Below are 12,916 nucleotides of genomic sequence, written 5' to 3'. Positions count from 1 at the left end.
AATGTGTTTTTCACAAACACAGAGTATACTGGCGATATTAAACATTTGGGGAAGCTGGTACTGGCAGAGGGGTGGTGGCGGCCGGAAGACCACCCGGCCCCCCTCAACCACTAACATTGCCAAATCCAGTTTAGCAAGGCGGCCCCGTGAAGACAAAGGATAAGGCCAGGGAACAAAAGAAAAGTCAGATTTAAATTACTTTCTCTGTGTTTTTAATTAAAGGGCATAAAGGAGAAACCAGAGTAGATAAAATCTTTCCGGCGGATTAGCAGCTGGCAAACGTGTCGAAAAGCTTATTCAGCAGCATTGGCGTCTGATTGTACATCCAACACCCTTGACTGCTGAGCGTCTATCTCGTCTGAGAGGCAAAAGTGCAGATTAAATTTTTGAATAATTATTTAAATAAAAATACATTTTTAATATAAAACGCTTTTCAGTCAGACTAAAAATTACAATATAATTTCTCCTATCCCAATGCAAATCCCTAACCCCACAAAATTGAAAATACTTTGAAGTTGAAAACAACAAATGTGGGGTGCATGCGATAGGTAACACTAAGGAGGTAAACTACTCTTGCATCAGCTATGTATTGCATACACCCCAGGTTTTTCGTTTTAAACCTTACAAGGATTTTCATAATTATTAAAAATTAACAGTCACAAATTTTCAAAACTATCTGTGTGGCAGTCAGGAACCTGTGTTTGGGTAGGAGAAATTATTATTTATTTTCCCGTCCAATTTAAATTATGTTATATTTAAAATTTATTTTTATTTAAATAATTATTTTCTGCTTTTTAGTCTTCTGTGTGTGAAAGTTTTCGTAGCCACTTTTCACAAAAATCGTTTATGGATAAGTGAAAATCTCCCTCATCAGCTACCTACTGAGTGTAGGGCTCACGTTGACGTCGTAGTCTTGCTATGAGAGCTAGGAAGATCAGACAGACAAGAAAGCCGGTTGGGGTGGCCAAGCGGTTAAAGGCGCTACAGTCTGGAACCGCGCGACCGCTTCGGTCGCAGGTTCGAATCCTACCTCGGGCATGGATGTGTGTGATGTCCTTAGGTTAGTTAGGTTTGAGTAGTTCTAAGTTCTAGGGGACTGATGACCTTAGAAGTTAAGTCCCATAGTGCTCAGAGCCATTTGAACCATTTGAACAGACAAGAAAGCGAGTCAGTATTGCATTGTCATCCAGTTTCTGAGTTATATTTAAAATTTCAAGTCTCAAGCTCGTCGGGAAGTTAATTTAAAATCAGTTGGGAATACTGTACCGAGCAGACAGATAACCTAGGAACCCACCGAATAAGTAAGTGTCAAAAATAATAATAATATTGTTATTCGTGACTATATAATGTTCTCACAAGTACACTATGTGATCAAAAGTATCCGGACACCTGGCTGAAAATGACTTATAAGTTCGTGGTGCCCTCCATCGATTATGCTGGAATTCAATTTGGTGTTGGCCCACTCTTAGCCTTGATGATAGCTTCCACTCTCGCAGGCAAACGTTCAATCAGGTGCTGGAAGGTTTCTTGGGGAATGGTAACCCATTCTTCACGGAGTGCTGCGCTAAGGAGCGATATCGATGTCGTTCGATGAGGCCTGGCACGAAGTCGGCATTCCAAAACATCCCAAAGGTGTTCTGTGAGATTCATGTCAGGACTCTGTGCAGGCCAGTCTGTTACAGGGATGTTATTGTCGTATAACCACTCCGCCACAGGCCGTGCATTATGAACATGTGCTCGATCGTGGTGAAAGATGCAATCGTCATCCCGGAATCACTCTTCAACAGTCTGAAGCAAGAAGGTCCTTAAAACGTCGGTGTAGACCTGTGCTGTGATAGTGCCACACAAAACAACAAGGGGTGCAAGCCCCCTCCATGAAAAACACGACCACACCATAACACCACCGCCTCCGAATTTTACTGTTGGCACTACACACACTGGCAGATGATGTTCACCGGGCACTCGCCATATTCACACTCTGCCATTGGGTTGTCGCATTGTGTACCGTGATTCGTAAATCCACACAATGTTTTTCCACTGTTCAGTCGTCCAATGTTTACGTTTCTTACACCAAGCGAGGCGTCGTTTGGCATTTACCGGCGTGATGTGTGGCTTATGAGCAGCCGCTCGACCATGAAATCCAAGTTTTCTCACCTCGCACCTAACTTTCATAGTACTTGCAGTGGATCCTGATGCAGTTTGGAATTCCTGTGTGATGGTCTGGATAGATGTCTGCCTATTACACATTACGACTCTCTTCAACTGCCGGCGGTCTCTGTCAGTCAACAGACGAGGTCGCCCTGTACAGTTTTGTGCTGTACGTATCCCTTCACGTTTCCACTTCACAATCACATCGGGAACAGTGGTCATAGTGATGTCTAGGAGTGTGTAGATCTCGCGTACAGACGTATGACACAAGTGACACCCAATCATCTGACCACGTTCGATGTCCGTGGGTTCCGCGGAGCGCCCCATTCTGCTCCCTCACGATGTTTAATGACTACTGAGGTTGCTGATATGAAGTACCTGGCATTATATAGCAGCACAATGCACCTAATATGAAAAACGTGTGTTTTTGAGGGTGTCCGGACACTTTTGATCACATGGTGTAGATTTCAATATTACCTTAACTGAAAAGATGAACATGTTGTTATGGTACTTAACAATAACTAAATATTCTTCTTAAAAACGTAAAATAGATGTGTTTAACTAAAACGTGGCAACATAAATAAAAGAGAATGAAAGGAAAGATATTTGTACACCAATCAAAAGTTTATCAAAAGCAACGAAACTCTTGAATACAGAAATAATTTAAAATAAGTAAATAGCAATACAATTAACACATCTTGGAAGTGTATGGCATGAATATTACAGCTAATTAGCAAGTTCATCTAATGTTACGCAACTCTGCACTGTCTCTGCACATTTTTAGGAGCTGTAAAACAATTTTATGTACGTACCTCTGCAATAAATGAACAGGTATTGGTATCAGTTGTATAAACAAATATGCAAAATATTACCTGAAACATATAAAATACTAGAATCAGATGAAGTGGGTCTATTTTTCCATAGAAAAGCTGTGAATAATACGTTGATCCCTGTCATTACCAATATTGACTTAAAATTTAGCTATGACCTACAGTGAGAATTATAATTGCCCATCTTTCTTAAATCCAATATTTCACCAAAAAATGAGAAAAGAAAAACCGTATACATTGTAAAGAAAAAATCATGTCAGTTATTAATGAATTTTATGTGGAATGAAATACAAATTAACCATCTTCACGTAGTCTCCCAGACAGTCCACTTCACACGATTACCGCCAACCAAATGCACCATATATATTAAAAGACTTGAGAAAAGAGCGAATATTAGCAATATTAAATACGAGTACATAATAAAATCATGATCTTAGATCAATGTACTATTGAACTCTTTAAACATTATAATTAAAACAGGGTTTTGTTCAGGCAGACTTTCTTCATATGTAGCTGAACAATTGTGGTTTGCAATAACGCCATTTATACAAAAATAAAGTAGTGAGTTATCCCCTTTAATTTAATGACCAACTGAGCGGAATCAGTAGCGTCAATTAGCTTGGTGTTTATTATCAAAGGATATAGGACACAAATCCATTGCACCGTACTATGTATGAAGTTCCAAGTCTTTGATGTATAAAATACTGAAAATAAACTACTAGCCGATGGGAAAGTAGGTTCGTCGCTTTTCTTTTTGTATGTATTAGAGTTCCTGTATGACAGAGTAGTGCAGGAAGATGCTCCGTTTTATGTAGAGGATTAACCTCATTGAATGCGGAAGGGATATCCAAGACTTTGTGTTTAGCGTGGATACCTGACGGAGTTGGTACCATCCGACGCGTGAGAAGGAAATACGAAATAGCATTGGTGAATCGATGATAATACAACTAAAAGTCCCTAAAATACCAAAATAACCGCATAGAGCACACGGCATGTACAGCTACCGTATCATATCAGGCCGAACGGCACTATAGGACATCTATGTATGTACGGTACCCTAGGAAACCCCACCAACCACTATTAAAAATGTTTATCACCTTTACTGACGCATTCGCCTGTTTAACTCAGCAGAAAGTGCTTGTAGAAAATGTTCCAGCAATGAAGGAAAAACCAATAATTTTTGCATACACATTCGCCTGTACGTGCACGAAAATATAAATGCGGGTCCAGTGTCAAAAGCATTGTACATCGTTGTGCTGTGAAAGATGGGAGACGTTCCAAGTTACGACACAGCAGCTGAAATTCGAGCGCCTTTAGTAATGTTACTGCGAAGAAATTGCGAAAGCTAGAAGGTAGGGACTCGTTTCGCGCCTGTACATGTGAATTAGTGACCGAGCCAGTTGTAGTCTCCAAGCACCGTGCACATGGGTGCCTTTGTTAACGGGAGGTGCCGTTAACAACTTACACCGAAGGCAACGTGAAAACTTTCCCGTAGGAGAATAATAACTTCGCTAGGCACAATTTGAGCAATGTCAACCTATAATCAGAAAAACATTGAAGTCGATCATGGCTGAAACACAATTATTGCTATGGGAAACCGACAAGCACTTACAACCATAACGAGGTTTCAGAACAGGGGTGGTAACATGAGTAACATACCCAAGAAATAATCAAATCAAACTAACAATCCGTGAAAACTGTGTAGATGAACTCAGAGAGTTAGTTGATATGGCATGCATCACTAGTTTATAGAAGTATTAATTCATTCAAGCAAATACTGTTATGCAAATATACTACTCGTAAAATGGCACATAATCATTGGAAGACAGCAGTCATGATGGAAACATCTTTCGGGACCTAATAAATAGTTACTGCCGTTAAAACTTGAGGGAAAAGAACCAAGCTAGAAAACTGACTCCACAAGACACCACTGAAAAATTAACAACGCACTGAAAAATCGTAAAAGGAAGATATTGCGCGGCATGGAATCATTTCTTTAGCCTATCGTCGCGAAGTAAATGTGCACTTGAGTTTCTCGTCAGAAGCACAGGCTCAGAGAAAAGAGCATTGATCTTTATAGCCAAATACGTCTAACCTGAAGACAATTGTTATATTATTATTATTATTATTATTATTATTATTATTATGTGCGATTAGACCCTGTTGAATCACGCAAAGCTTTTTGATTCTTTTTCCTTTTTTTCCACACTGCTCCCATTATTTCTGCATGGGCTCTCTTCCTTTTCTCTGTCCATATTGTTAGCCGGCCGCTGTGGCCGAGAGGTTCTAGGCGCTTCAGTCTGGAACCGTGCTGCTACTACAGTCGCAGATTTGAATCCTGCCTCGGGCATGGATGTGTGTGATGTCCGTAAGTTAGTAAGTTTTAAGTCGTTCTAAGTCTAGGGGGCTGATGACCTCAGATGTTAAGTCCCATAGTGCTTAGAGCCATTTGAACCATTCTTTTTTGTCCATTTTGTTCCTACTTTCTTCGGAACTTCGTCCTCTGACTTAACTTACTATCTGTCAACTTTCTGCTTAAATACCTTTCTGTCCAAAATATCTGAATAATTTATCTGAGCTTTTTGTAGGTTCGTTTTGAACTCTTGTACCCAGGGTATAGTTTTAAGTCCTTCTATGTCTTTAAGAATTTTGTGCGTATATCTTGTTTTGGGAAGCCTAGAGACGTGCCCATAAAATTTTAACCGCCTTTTTCTAATGTGTGCTGCAAAGCTGCACAATTTGTCAGTTGTTTGGCTGAGAGTGTAGTCTATAGCCCTCTTCTGTTTTCTTTGGACCTAGTATCTTTCTGATGATTTTACGTTCTTCCTTTAATAAGTTTTCTAGGTCACCTTTCATGTGAACTGTCAGGGTTTTAATACAGTATTAAAGTGCCTAATTTTAGTATTTTTTATTGTACACATTGTAGGTGCTTCCCTAGGCTCTCTTTAGTTTTTGGAGGCGAATGTTTTGTGCTATTTTCTCTCACCCCGTAGGTTCAAATGGTTCAAATGGCTCTGAGCACTACGCGACTTAACTTCTGAGGTCATCAGTCGCCTAGAACTCAGAACTAATTAAACCTAACTAATCTAAGGACATCACACACATCCATGCCCGAGCCAGGATTCGAACCTGCGACCGTAGCTGTGGCTCGGCTCCAGACTGCAGCGCCTAGAACCGCACGGCCACACCGGCCTGCCCGTAGGTTCAAGGACTTAATCTAAGTATTTAAAATATGGGACTCTATTGATATGACCGTATTTTTTAGTCAACTTTTGGGTGTCAGTTTTTGTGGTGATACACTCAGACTTCAGGAAAGATACTTGCAGACCAACTTTCTCTGCACATTCTTTAAGGGTTTGAACCTGTTCGATTGCTGTTATCTCATCATCCGCTAGTAAGGCTAAGTCATTAGCAAAATCTGAACATGAAATTCTTCTGTCATCCTTGACCAGCCCCATCTGCATAGGTTTCCAGCAGTGTTTACTCTTCAAATCCTTTTCCCGTTCGCGGATGACCTTGTCCAGCACGAGGTTGAATAGGAGAGGAGACAGACCATCACCATGTCGGACGCCATTGTTGATCAGATATTTCACTCATGAATTTCACCTTGGAGGTAGTATCTGTCAATGTTTCTTTGATGAGGTTAAGAGTTTTTGGATGTAACTCTTGTTCTTCAAGAATATCAAAAAGAGCAGAATCAAGAAGCTTTGCGTGATCCAACAGAGTCTAATCGCACATAATAATAATAATAATAATAATAATAATAATATAACAATTACGGATACAATAAGGAAAAGAAGAATGCAGTTCTACGGACATATCCACAGGATGAATGAAAACAGAATTTCAAAGCGAATTCTTAAAGTCATCATCTCAGGCAGGGGAAAAACAAAATGGATAAAAGAAGTTGAACAGGACCTCAGACAAGCACACATAACAGTAAACGATGCAGAAAATAGAACTGAATTCAGGAACATCATCAAAAAACATAAATTTGACACCACAACACAGAAGAGACCTGGATGCAAATGGACAGCGGAGCGAAAGAAACAACACAGTGAACACATGAAGAAAATTTGGGCTCAGAAAAAACATAAACAATCATCATAAAGGAATTCAAGTTCAAACGCTCTCTTAAATGGGAATAATCGAAAATAATAATAATATAACAATTGTCTTGCTGTCAAAGTACTGAGGTGTATACCTTTCAAAAGTCAAGAAACATGCAAATAATTGGGCTGTTTCTGACTGCTTGTATTTTTCAGCACGGTCTTTAGATTGAAAATTTGTTCTCTGCAGGATCTACTGGGGCGAAAGGCACCTTGGTATTCACCATTTTGGTTTTTCAGTTGCTCTTGCGCTCTTTGAAAAAGACAGGCTGATAGAACTTTGTATATACAGGCTGATTCCGTTATGATGTTACAAGCTTTTAGGGGTGATGGAGACAGATAAATTTATCAGTCTGAGGTAAGGGTCCCTGTACCGGAAACGAATGAGACGAAGTTACAAGCAAAACTTATTCTGATACATCAGACAGTAGAATACATATACCGGTACAGTTGTTGCTGAGAATGTAGCCTGAAACTTTCAGAGGTGGTAATATGGACCAAATATATATATATATATATTGTAAAGAAGGGCTCTAAAATGCATACCTGAGGAGCTATGAGCACTGTTTCATCTTTGCTACTGTGAAACACATCTCCTCTATTGAACATGTGCTCATAGCCCTTGTGCTTTTTAGAGCTCATGTCTACTACACATTTTTTCTTGTTTTGGTTCATACTACCACCTCAGAAAGTTGCCTACCCGACACTATTAGCAACAACAGTACGGGTGGATGTATTTCACTATCAGAAGTATGAGAACGCTTATAATTTTCGACTCGTTTGTTTCTGGTACAGGGCCCTTACTTCAAAGTGACACATTTATCCTTCTCCACCATCATTGAAAGACTGTAACATCATCACGGACTCACCATGTATACACACACACTTACAGGTGCCGGCGCCTATAGCTCTGAAGCTCTGTATCGTCGTTGGATGACGTTTCCGAACATGGGTTCCTGTGTTAAACTTGATGTACTAAGTCCCCTCTACAGCCTCTAGAAGTGTGTAACATGAACTGTGAAACACCCTGTATATATAGAATGAATGTTAATAAAACCGAGGCCGGCCGGAGTGTTCGTGCGGTTCTAGGCGCTACAGTCTGGAGCCGAGCGACCGCTACGGTCGCAGGTTCGAATCCTGCCTCGGGCATGGATGTGTGTGATGTACTTAGGTTAGTTAGGTTTAATTAGTTCTAAGTTCTAGGCGACTGATGACCTCAGAAGTTAAGTCGCACAGTGCTCAGAGCCATTTGAACCATTTTTTTTAATAAAACCGAAAGGCTGCAGGGAAGGATTCCTGAATTGAAATGGAGGGGAAAAGACCCTATGAACACGTGTCCGGAGAGACATCGTTACCACGGCAGATGGCGCAACCGAATGAAAGTTCCTCTGACCACGTGCCATGTGTTCCGTGTGTGTTTCAGGCTGTGTGATTGATGCAGCGTACTGCAAGCAGCAGAATGGTCCAGTGTTAATGTCGGGAACAAGCAGAGATGGTGTTTGTGTACGGCCAAGCAGATGGAAACGGTCAAGAGGCAGCACGGCTATGCCAAAACAAGTACCCTCTCAAACACCAACCACATCACACAACATTTCATGCCACTTTTGGGTGTTTTTGTGATGATGGGTCCTCTTAGAAAAACGAACGACAGGCAGGCGGCGGATTGTGCGTACAACAGATTTGAAGGACCAAGTTCTACAGGATATTGAGACGAACCCTAGCGTATGCTCCAGGCAAATGGTCCGCCAACATAGTGTAAGCCAAAGCACGATTATAATGATCCCGCATGGCAACCGCTACTATCCGTATCACCTGCAGTCCCATGGAGGCCGCTTTGAACATTTGTTGTGACGTGGATGCGATGCAGCTCTGTACTGTGTGTACGGGACTATTTGTTGTTGCATGCACATCGTCCACTTCCTGATACATGTTCATAGGACCTTTCTTCCTCCATTTCCAGTCAGGAATCCGTGCCTGAAGTTTGTCGGCTTTATTAATGTTCGCCGGCCAGGGTGGCCGAGCGGTTCTAGGCGCTGCAGTCTGGAACCGCGTGACCGCTACGGTGGCAGGTTCGAATCCTGCCTCGGGCATGGATGTGTGTGATGTCCTTAGGTTAGTTAGGTTTAAGTAGTTCTAAGATCTAGGGGACTAATGACCTCAGAAGTTGAGTCCCATAGTGCTCAGAGCCATTTGAAACATTTGAACCATGCTGCCATCACTACTTATTTTGCTGTTCAACTTCCATTATTCCAAGCCACTATCCATTCCGCTCAACTTATCTTCCAAGTTCTTTGCCGACTCTGCTGAAATTATAATGTCGTCGGCAACCTTTCAAGATTTTATTTCTTCTCCTTGAATTTGAAATTCCTTTCTGATTTTCTCCTTGGTTGTTTTACTGCTCACTCAATGTACAAATTGAATAAAATGGTTGATAGGCTACAACCCTGTCTCACTCTTTCTCAGTCACTGCCTCAGCTTCATGTTCATCGACGGAATTTTCATCTATTTTTCTTTCTGAGCTCAAATATTCTCTTGCCTCTTAATTCAGTCTGAGTTATTCGTTTTCACTCCTATTATAGCATCCGACATTGTTTGCGAATGCTGTCACTGTTCCACGTAGAATGACTAGATAAACTTGACCAAAATCGTCAGTACTTACTGATAAAAAGAACGTCCATATATCCCGACTGACTGACATATGTTTTGTTCAACATGAAGTTATAAATTCTCCAAGACTTCATTTCCGACGCTTTGATGGACAAGACAATATCCCTCATAGCCCGTTTTAATTTGAGTTGTAGCCACAAGAATTTTTTCCAATTACTGTAGGCAGTTTGGGAGCTGCTAGTTCTCAACACTGTTTTATGAGACATCCCTGAGACGTGTAATTTTTTTGAAATTACTACAGTCCTCACGCATCAGTGCAATGCTGCGACTGCAAAGTCCTGTCTATATGAACAGTTTGCAGGTGAAAATCTGCCACTCACTGCAAATAGTAGAGAAAATCATTTCACAGAATGGCATAAAAATCCTACCTCTTTTATATAAAACTTCAACTATAAAGCTGCACTTAATCCCACCGATTCGCACTGATATATTCTACTAGCTCAAGGAATTGTAAGAATTATTTACCTACATTCGTCACAAAAATCTCGCTCATCTGTGCCCCTGTATCTGCTAACAAGTTAGGAAGGTACAGAGAGATCACACTAACATTTCGAGATTTCTTTTAATGTTCATACAGTTCAAATGGCTCTGAGCACTATGGGACTTAACAGCTAAGGTCATCAGTCCCCTAGAACTTAGAACTACTTAAACCTAACTAACCTAAGGACATAACACAACGCCCAGTCATCACGAGGCAGCATGCAGTTCAGTGGATGAATCAGAGACACGGCTAGTTAAAGTGAAAAAAATGAGATTGCAGAAGTAACCGCAGATGAGATATATAAGGTATGCTCAAACTTCATCGGTAATATTTCAGAGATTGTTCAAGGATATTTCTGAGTATTTTTGTATAATGGATCTGTGGTCTCTAGTGGCTAATTTCAGAGTATTTGCTTTTCGGTAGATCACATACATACATTACTAGATTGAAAAAGACGTATCTTTTATTGAAGCCTGACGTTTCGTGAGGTAAGATGACCGCGACAGAAGTTTGTGTATGGTACTACAATGACTTTTTGAAACAAAATGACGTAATCGTTACGAGGTGGTCTAAAAAATGCTGCAGATGCGCAAGAGTTTGCCTACTAGTTGAGTTTAACACATACACTGTTGAATCGTGCGTTATTACACTCCTTAAAATATACATAAACTATTTAAACACTGCGGGTATTTTAAACAAGACAAACTGTAATGTTATTATTTAGACTTGCATACACTACAAAAGCAAAAATACGTTAGACGTGTCTAGTTACGCTTGCATTGAGACATATTCCTTCCTTGTATATTCCGTCTGCTATGCTAAAACTTACAGCAAAACTCGACGCATATATTGACCATTACGTCAAAACTCTAAAGGTAACGTAGTTATATCAGTTCATCCTCATTTATTAAGACTGTTTTACCAGTAAATAAACAGTTGTTTACACGTCCTGTGTGCTCGCCGCCTTATTGTGACTCTAAAGTGCTGGCTTCAGTCGTTGTCGAACTGTTCGTGCAGATGGTTGTTGTCTTGCATACGTCCCCATCTGTTGAATCAGGGATCGAGACGTGGCTGCACGATCCGTTACAGCCATGCGGATTAGATGCCTGTCATCTCGACTGCTAGTGATACGAGGCCGTTGGGATCCAGCACGGCGTTCCGTATTACTCTCCTGAACCCACCGATTCCATATTCTGCTAACAGTCATTGGATCTCGACCAACGTGAGCAGCAGTGTCACGATACGATAAACCGAAATCGCGATAGGCTACAATCCGACCTTTATCAAAGTCGCCGGCCGCGGTGGCCGTGCGGTTCTAGCGCTGCAGTCCGGAACCGCGGGGCTGCTACGGTCGCAGGTTCGAATCCTGCCTCGGGCATGGATGTGTGTGATGTCCTTAGGGTAGTTAGGTTTAAGTAGTTCTAAGTTCTAGGGGACTGATGACCTAAGATGTTAAGTCCCATAGTGCTCAGAGCCATTTGAACCATTTTTTATCAAAGTCGGAAACGTGATGGTAAGCATTTCTTCTCCTTACACGAGGCATCACAACAACGTTTCATCAGGCAGCGCCGGTCAACTGCTGTTTGTATATGAGGAATCGGTTGGAAACTTTCCTCATGTCAGCACGTTGTAGGTGTCGCCACCGGCGCCAACCTTGTGTGAATGCTCTGAAAAGCTAATCATTTGCATATCACAGCATCGTCTTCCTTTCGGTTAAATTTCGCGGCTGTAGCACGTCATCTTCGTGGTGTAGCAATTTTAATGGCCAGTAGTGTATATAGCGAAGGACACTGATTGTTTGCATGTCGCCAATTGCTTGCGATACGTTCTTGTAAATCAAAGCTAAGTATTGTCAACCTACTTTGGTGTAATAATAATAACCATTAATGTGATTTGCTTGATTTGTTGTATAGCTATCTGAGAAAACAGTACCCTTAGGCATCCTGTAACAGACGAGTGGGCAGGACACCACAAATATAGTACAAAGACCATTTCCTAGAGGAAATTATGCATCAGAGCAACGAATACGAATTATCACTATGTCTGCGATCCATATACTGTCTGACAAAAAGTTGAAATACAAAGAAGACTCCGTGGGATGTGAATGTAACTTTGTACACGCACACACCATTAGCGGATATGTAAATAATTAGAGTAACATTTCTCTGTGACAGGTAGAAAAGCTACAGAGTGCATTAGCGTCGTTCGTGTTTAGTGCTGTGACCAGTTCTGATAGGGCATACACTTGGTTTTATGTAACTTGCAACACCTTCAAATACTAGGTGCACGATTTTCATGTTCTTTCATTCGCAACATACAAAGTATTGTAAGTAGGCTGTTTAGGTTTTTATGTTGGTAATGATATGTAGTGCTCTGTATGAAAATCGCTGACTGCGCTGTGTGCAGACTGCTGCTGGTTGGACTCATTGTTGGAATATTCGCTTGTGTAGTGTTGGGCAGTTGGATGTGAACAGCGCGTAGCGTTGCGCAGTTGGAGGTGAGCCGCCAGCAGTGGTGGATGTGGAGACAGAGATGCCAGAAAATTGTAAGGATGGATGTCACGAATTGATAGATATACATACACTACAGGCCACTAAAATTGCTGCACCAAGAAGAAATGCAGATGATAAACGGGTATTCATTGGACAAATATATTATACTAGAACTGACATGTGATTACA

Source organism: Schistocerca piceifrons, chromosome X, assembly GCF_021461385.2.
Source record: "Schistocerca piceifrons isolate TAMUIC-IGC-003096 chromosome X, iqSchPice1.1, whole genome shotgun sequence".
NCBI classification, from domain to species: Eukaryota; Metazoa; Arthropoda; class Insecta; order Orthoptera; family Acrididae; genus Schistocerca; species Schistocerca piceifrons.
Note: the sequence above shows the minus strand (reverse complement) of the source record.